Below are 8748 nucleotides of genomic sequence, written 5' to 3'. Positions count from 1 at the left end.
TTGGTTAAATTCATTCCTAGGTGTTTTATAATTTTGTCACTTCTTAGGCACACTCCCATCATCACCATCTCCACTTGCTCCCAGGATTGAATGGATGTAGTTTTTGACATAACTATACGTATTAGTCAGGGTTCCCTGGAGAAACAATAGGACATATGTAAATATGCAAAAAGAGATTTATTATGGGAATTGGCTCACACAATAATGGTGACCAAGAAGTCCCACAGTGTGCTGTCTGCCAGCTGAAGAACCAGGATGTCTGGTGTGACTCAATCTCCATTCTCAGGCTGGAGAGCCAAGGGAACGGATGGTGTAACTCCCGGTCTAGAAAAGGTTGCGGGAAGGCAAGAGGGCAAGAAAAAAATTGATGTCCCAGCTCAAGAAGAGAAAGAATTTGCCCTCTTTCCACCTTTGTGTTCTGCTTGGACCTTCATAAGATTGTGTCATATCTATGCGTCCTTTTACTTAGGCTACTGATTGAAATGTCAGTCATAGGTGTGGTGAGGTAGATTTTTTTTTTTTAACCTGAGCTCATTTATTTTATTCAGTTAAAAAATCTGAAGACAAAGAAGCAGCTCCTCAGATCCCTTCACTTCAGTGCACATCTGCCCCAATTCAACACTCACATTTTAAAGTAAAGCTAGAGGGCTCTTCTCAAAAGTGGAATCTGGTCTTGTCATTCTCCATCCCAATCCACCCCTTGCTAAAATCCTTCAAAGCTTTCCCATTGTTCTCAGCCTAGGGGATCCCCCCGTACAAGGCCTTTAACATCTCCTATATCTCCAGTGTCTCATTCTGTCTTTTCTTTTTCTTTGCTCTCTAGCCTTCAGCTAAGCTGGCTTTCTTTTTATTCCTTTGTTTTTTTTTTTTTTTTTTTTTGAGACGGAGTCTCGCTCTGTCTCCCGGGCTGGAGTGCAGTGGCCAGATCTCAGCTCACTGCAAGCTCCGCCTCCCGGGTTCACGCCATTCTCCTGCCTCAGCCTCCCGAGTAGCTGGGACTACAGGCGCCCGCCACTTCGCCTGGCTAGTTTTTTGTATTTTTTAGTAGAGACGGGGTTTCACCATGTTAGCCAGGATGGTCTCGATCTCCTGACCTCGTGATCCGCCCGTCTCGGCCTCCCAAAGTGCTGGGATTACAGGCGTGAGCCACCGCGCCCGGCTCTTTTTATTCCTTTGTATTAACCAGCCTTCTCTTTACTTCCAATGGCTGAGTTAATATAAAGGAATCATTATATTAGGAAAAGGGTTAGGAAAGGAATCTTCCTTTTTGCTTAGTTAAAAGTTATTTATAGTTCAGACCTTAAACATCAATTTCTCAGAGAAAGAATCACAGTCTACCAATTTTCTTAATCCATTCTTAATGCTCTCCTGCCTCCCAAGAGGGTCAAGAATAGATTGTTATTAATTAGAAAAAAGTAGATGACTGTTTGATAAAATTATCAATCACTTAAGTGGCTACTGAGTTTAGGCTTCTTTTTTTTTTTTTTTTTTTCTTTGAGACAGAGTCTCACTCGGTCGCCCAGGCTGGACTGCAATGGCGGGATCTCAGCTCACTGCAACTTCACTTCCAGAGTTCAAGTGATTTTCGTGCCTCAGCCTCCCGAGTAGCTGGGATTTCAGGCATGCACCACCACACCTGGCTAATTTTTGTATTTTTAGTAGAGACAGAGTTTCAGCATGTTGGCCAGGCTGGTCTTGAACTCCCTACCTCAGGTGATCGCCCCACCTAGGCATCCCAAAGTGCTGGGATTACAGGCGTGAGCTACCACAGTTGGCCAAGTTTAGTCATAAAGTAAATAACTGACGTGGGTCAAAATTTAGCCACATTTAGCTTTAGAGAAAAATTCTCCCAGACCAAGGTTGTTTACTTATTCTAAACTTAGTACTCTAGTTGGTTCTAGAAGAAAAAGATTGTTAAGCATATTAATTTTACTACTGATGCCACAAACGTAGTGATTTAAGACAGATTTATTTTACAGTTCTAGAGGATCAAAGGTTTTTCTTGTTTGTTTTTGTTTTTTTTGAGACAGTCTCACTCTGTCACCCAGGCTGGAGTGCAGTGGCGCAATCTTAGCTCACTGCAACCTCTGCCTCCCAGGTTCAAGCAGTTCTCTACCTCAGCCTGCTGAGTAGCTGGGATTACAGGTGCCCACCACCATGCCAGGCTAATTTTTTTTGTACTTTTAGTGGAGATGGGGTTTCACCATGTTGGCCAGGCTGGTCGTGAACTCCTGACCTCGTGATCCACACGCCTCAGCCTCCCAAAGTGCTGCGATTACAGGTGGAGGACAAAAGTTCTAAATTTAAGGCATCAACAGGCTTCTTGAGGCTCTAAGGGAGCATGTGTTCTTGTGCCTTTTCAAGCTTCTAGACACTGCCTTCATTCCTTGGTATATGACCCGTTCCTTGCCTCACTCCAACCTCTGTTAGTCACATTGGCAAAGTTTATTTTGTCATGCAAGGTAACATATTCACAGCTCCAGAGACTAAGACATGAGACATCTTTGGGAGGCTATTATTTTATCTTTCACATGAAGATAAAATCCTTATCTTCAGACAACTCAGTCTTGGAGGATTTATACAGTGGAGTATCCCTATTCCAAAAACATGAAATCTGAAATGCTTCCAAAATATTAAATTTTTTGGGCACCAACATAATGTTGAAAAGAAATGCTCATTGGATGGCCGGGCACGGTGGCTCACACCTGTAATCCCAGCACTTTGAGAGGCCGAGGCGAGAGGGTCACGAGGTCAGGAGATCGAAACCATCCTGGCTAACACAGTGAAACCCCGTTCTCTACTAAAAATACAAAAAACAGCTGGGCGTGGTGGTGGGCACCTGTAGTCCCAGCTACTAGGGAGGCTGAGGCAGGAGAATGGCATAAACCCGGGAGGCGCAGCTTGCAGTGAGCCGAGATTGCGCAGCTGCTCTCCAGCCTGGGCGACAGAGGGAGACTTTGTCTTACCAAAAAAAAAAAAAAAAAAAAAAAAAAAAGAAAAGAAAAAAATGCTCATTGGAGCATTTTAGATTAAAATTTTTGGATTAGGGATGCTCAACCAGTAAGTATATAATACAAATATTCCAAAATCAGAAAAAAAAAAAATCTGAAATCAGAAACACTAATTGTCCCGAGTATTTCAAGTAAGGGATATTCGACTTGTATAATACGACAGCCATAGGTACTATGAGAATCCACAGAAGGTATCAGGCTGTTCTTTGGGTACCAGAATAAGAACGAAAATATCCCAGACGGGACGTCCTGGAACTAAGTAGTGTTTTGGATAAGAAGTTGAGGGTATTTTGTTACAGGGAACTGTGCACACAAAGCATAAAAATGAGAGAAATGTGTTTGGCTGGGCATGGTGGCTCACGCCTCTAATCCCAGCACTTTGGGAGACAGAGGCGGGTGGATCACCTCAGGTCAGGAGTTCAAGATCAGCCTGGCCAACATGGAGAAACCACATCTCTACTAAAAATACAAAATTTAGCCAGGCGTGGTGGTGGGCGCCTGTAGTCCCAGCTACTTCTAGGCTGAGGCAGGAGAATCGTTTGAACTTGGGAGATGGAGCTTGCAGTGAGCGGCGCTTGCGCCCCTGCACTCCAGCCTGGGCAACAGAGCAAGACTCCATCTCAAAAAAAAAAAAAGAAATGTGTTCATTTCAGTTCATTTCAGCAACTCTAATAAGACTAGAACCTGATACATAGTGGTAGTGGAAGAGTTAAAAAGATCATAGTTTTTATGTGTGTACTGATTTTTAATTTTATGATTTATACATACTCTTGTATAAAATTTCAGGGGTCCATTGAGCTTTTGAAGAACTGCTATGTATGCGTGATGATGAAATTTGGCTACAAGTGCTGCAGGGTTTGGTGATTACAAGGAGTGGACTTGATTTATATCCAAGAGGTAGACTAGGAAAAGATAAAAGAAAATCACTTAGGAGGTTATGTTGGAAATCCAAGTGAGGAATAATTTCGGGACTAAACTATGGCAGTAGTAGAGGAGATAAAAATGTGACAAACAAGAAAACTTGAGAAGATAAAAAAAGAAATCACTGGACTTCTGAAATATTGGGTATGTTGTTGAAGGTGAATGTGGCCTTATTCTAGGCTTTTCTGGCTTAAGTGATGTAGGTAGTTGGTGTTACCACTCAGGAGATAGGAAATAGAAACAGTCAGATTTGGTGAGAAAGTTACTGGTTTAAATTTAGATCTACTTGATGTAATTTAGTCTGGGACTCAGAAAAATTCTGTTAGAGAACCTTCTACTTACACCACGAAGTACTGGTAGCTGACACCTTTATAATGGATGAGGTTGCTTAGAGGGAACATACAGAGAAAAGGCTTAATTTTAGGCAAAAGTCCTAAAGATGCTTGTGTTTCAGCTGGGCGCAGTGGCTCATGCCTCTAATGCTAGCACTTTGGGAGACTGAGGCGGGCGGATCACCTGAAGTCAGGAGTTGGAGACCAGTCTGGCCAACATGGTGAAATAGTGTGTCTACTAAAAAATACAAAAATTAGCCAGGTGTGGTGGTGCATGCCTGCAATCCCAGCTACTCGGGAGGCTGAGGCAGGGGAATCGCTTGATCCCAGGAGTCGGAGGTTACAGTGAGCTGAGACTGCGCCGCTGTACTCCAGCCTGCCCAACAACAGAGCAAGACTCCATCTCAAAAAAAGAAAAAAAGGAATTCCTTGTATTTTAGAAGCGGTGAGCATAGGAGACGGAATATCACTTAGAAATAAGAAGTTGGAATTATGATCAATTGAAAATATGTTTGCCATAATCTATTCAAGTGACTGTAACAAAGTACTGTAGTCTGGGTGGCTTATAAACAACAGAAATTTATTTCTCACAGTTCCAGAGGCTGGAAGTTTGAGATGAGGGCCCCAGCATGGGGTCAGGGCCCTCTTCCTGGTTACAGACAGCCAACTTCTTTTATCTTCACATAGTAGAAAGAGAGTAAGCTAGCTCTCCAGCCTCTTCCTTTTTGTTTTTTTTTGAGACGGAGCCTCGCTCTGTCACCCAGGCTGAAGTGCAGTGGTGCAATCTGGGCTCACTGCAACCTCCACCCCCTGGGTTCACGCCATTCTCCTGCCTCAGCCTCCCGAGTAGCTAGGACTATTAGGCACTCACCACTATGCCTGGCTAATTTTTTGTATTCTTTAGTAGAGATGGGGTTTCACTGTGTTAACCAGGATGGTTTCGATCTCCTGACCTCGTAATCTGCCCGCCTCGGCCTCCCAAAGTGCTGGGATTACAGGCGTGAGCCACCGCACCCAGCCTCCAGCCTCTTCTTATAAGGGCACTAATCCCAATCCTGAGGGCTTCACCCTCATGACCTAATTACCTCCCAAAGGCCCCACCTTCAGAATGAGGATTAGTTCTGGAGGTGGGGCTTCCATCACATTGGGGATTAGATTTCAGCATGTGAACTTTGGAGGGACACAGTCATTCAGTCCATATCAGTTGTTGAAGATGTAGAAAAGGGCATCATTTATAAGGTGGTGTGGAATGAGTTGCCCGAGTGAAGACTAAGAGAGGAATTCCTTCCCTTATTACATTGACTCTTCCTTCCCCACCCTCCACTCTCAGGTGGAGCTACACTGCTCAGAGCTCTCAGAGCTTTCAGGAGGGTTTCCTTATTTAACTGCCACTTTCAAGAAAAAGGGCTTCATGAAATAACCTCTCTAACTCTATTTTTTTTTTTTTTTTTGAGACGGAGTTTTGCTCTTATTACCCAGGCTGGAGTGCAATGGTGTGATCTTGGCTCACCACAACCTCCGCCCCCCGGATTCAAGCAATTCTCCTGCCTCAGCCTCCCAGGTAGCTGGGATTACAAGCATGTGACACCATGCCCGGCTAATTTTGTATTTTTAGTAGAGATAGGAGTTCTTCACGTTGGTCAGGCTGGTCTTGAACTCCCGACCTCAGGTGATCCGTCTGCCTCGGCCTCCCAAAGTGTTGGGATTACAGGCGTGAGCCACCGTGCCTGGCCAACTCTACTCTTCTTTAGCAAAACTTTTTAGCAAAATTGTCTTATAGGCCCCTGAGGTTGATTAAAAACCTCCAATCAAGCAGATAAGCAAAAAACAAAATTGGTATCAACAACCAAGAGCCTTCCCTGGTTGGTAAACCTCCAACTAAATAAACTCTAGGTCTGTTTGACCACAGTTGGGTCCCAGTGACAGCTATGTCTTTGTCCTCACATACTCCTCTTCACAATCTTCCATTGTGCAGAGCCCAGAGGAGAAAAGTAATGATCTGTATAGGTTTCTGAACTTCAGGATCCACCAGAAAGTGTTGCTACTTTGAGAGTTGGTTTAAAGTCTCCAGAAGAGGGCCGGGCGCGGTGGCTCAAGCCTGTAATCCCAGCACTTTGGGAGGCCGAGACGGGCGGATCACGAGGTCAGGAGATCGAGACCATCCTGGCTAATACGGTGAAACCCTGTCTCTACTTAAAAATACAAAAAACTAGCCAGACGACGTGGCGGGCGCCTGTAGTCCCAGCTACTCGGGAGGCTGAGGCAGGAGAATGGCGTAAACCCAGGAGGCGGAGCTTGTAGTGAGCTGAGATCCGGCCACTGCACTCCAGCCTGGGCGACAGAGCGAGACTCCGTCTCAAAAAAAAAAAAGAAGCTTTAAGTGGTTTATAACCTAGTCAACAATAAGTGCCAGATCAATTGAAAATATGTTTGCCATAATCTATTCAAGTGACTGTAACAAAGTACTGTAGTCTGGGTGGCTTATAAACAACAGAAATTTATTTCTCACAGTTCCAGAGGCTGGAAGTTTGAGATGAGGGCCCCAGCATGGGGTCAGGGCCCTCTTCCTGGTTACAGACAGCCAACTTCTTTTATCTTCACATAGTAGAAAGAGAGTAAGCTAGCTCTCCAGCCTCTTCCTTTTTGTTTTTTTTTGAGACGGAGCCTCGCTCTGTCACCCAGGCTGAAGTGCAGTGGTGCAATCTGGGCTCACTGCAACCTCCGCCCCCTGGGTTCACGCCATTCTCCTGCCTCAGCCTCCGGAGTAGCTGGGACTACAGGCGCCCGCCATCTCGCCCGGCTAGTTTTTTGTATTTTTTTTTTAGTAGAGACGGGGTTTCACTGTGTTAGCCAGGATGGTCTCGAACTCCTGACCTCGTGATCCGCCCGTCTCGGCCTCCCAAAGTGCTGGGATTACAGGCTTGAGCCACCGCGCCCGGCCTATTTAGTTTTATGTAAGATATAAGACATAATGTTTAACTGTCATACAAATAAACAGGATATATATCTCCTTAACATGAGGCAAGATTGGAATTAAGGAAAATTTCTCTTTCCTTTAACCTATAAATTCTGTTCAGAACTGATAAACTTTCATCATCAGTTGAAATAATGACATGTAGGTGAGTTGTCTGTTCTTGTTCTTTCTTGTTTAACAAACAAGGAAATAAACTGATGACATTGGTGTGGGTGGATGTTTCATGTAGAAATGGCTTTTTTAGGTTCTGTAGGTATCATAAGGCTCAGTGCCCAAAATTTGGCTATTTGATTGAATCCTCAATATTGAAGTTGAATCCTGAATATATGTCTATTTTGGAAATGATGGGAGCAATTTTGGAGTTGAAAAAGGGCCTGGTACAATGTAAGGATGTAAGAGGAAACAAACTTTAATAAGTCAACTTAAGAGCTAGGGGTTTGATGAAGTATGGAGAATATGTTGCTTGCAAATGTGATCCAGAAATTCAGATGTAACTGAGCCTACTGGGGAGCTGGCAGTGAGCTAATCATTGTTAGCACTCCTTATTATCCTGGAAAGGAACTTAATATAGGATGCTTTTGGTTTAAGGGACATTTAACGCAGGATTATTCCTCTTAAATTATAAAACCAATATACATCAAGTAGTGAATGTTAAATCATGTTACCACGGAATATAATGAGACCATTTAAAAAACTGAGGTAATTCTACAGATAGGAAAGCTATCTGCCCCATATTAAGTGAAAGAGAAACTTCTAAAATATCTCTAAGATTTACTTAGCTGTATTTTCTAAATGAATCTTTATGCATATTGCAGACTTTATTAGTTTGCTTTTGCTGCCTAATGAACCACCCCAAAACAGAGCTATTTAAAACAATCTCTGAATAGTTGTCTTAGTCTTGGCTGTTTAGGATGGGGTTGGTGATTCAGGATGGCCTCACTCATATGCTGGACATAACAGGCTAGGTGGTCAAGGGGGAACCTCATTTATAGATACAAAGGTTGGTTCCATGTCAGCTAGGCAATGGCCACATAAGTTTCGTGACCCAGCAGACTAGCCCAAGCTCTTTCCCATGGTGGCCAGAGTTCCCTGCAGCAAGAGAAGGCAAGTCTCAATGCACATGCATTTTTCAACCTGCTACTTGAGTCACAATGTGTATTGTCCCACTGACCAAAGCTAGTCCCACAGCCAAGCACAGAGTCAGAGAGGGAGGTGGCTACCCAAGGGAGGGAGTTAGAGAGATGTGAACAAACTGACATTATCTACCACACAGAACTCATGTGCATTGATATCTAGTACAATGTAGTAAATGTCCATTTCTTTGCTTTCATTGGTTAAACTCTGGATTTTTATTTATTTATAAAAACTACAGTTATTTTGTGTAATCAAAATAAGACTGTTGAGTCTAGACAAAGGAACGTTCATATTACTATTATCCAAAGTCAAAGGCTGTTTGATAAGGTTTGGATGTTTTTCCCCCTCCAGATCTGATGTTGAATGTGAACTCCCA

Source organism: Colobus angolensis, unplaced genomic scaffold (genome assembly GCF_000951035.1).
Source record: "Colobus angolensis palliatus isolate OR3802 unplaced genomic scaffold, Cang.pa_1.0 Scaffold98, whole genome shotgun sequence".
Classification (NCBI taxonomy): Eukaryota; Metazoa; Chordata; class Mammalia; order Primates; family Cercopithecidae; genus Colobus; species Colobus angolensis.
This window is presented reverse-complemented; position numbering follows the sequence as displayed.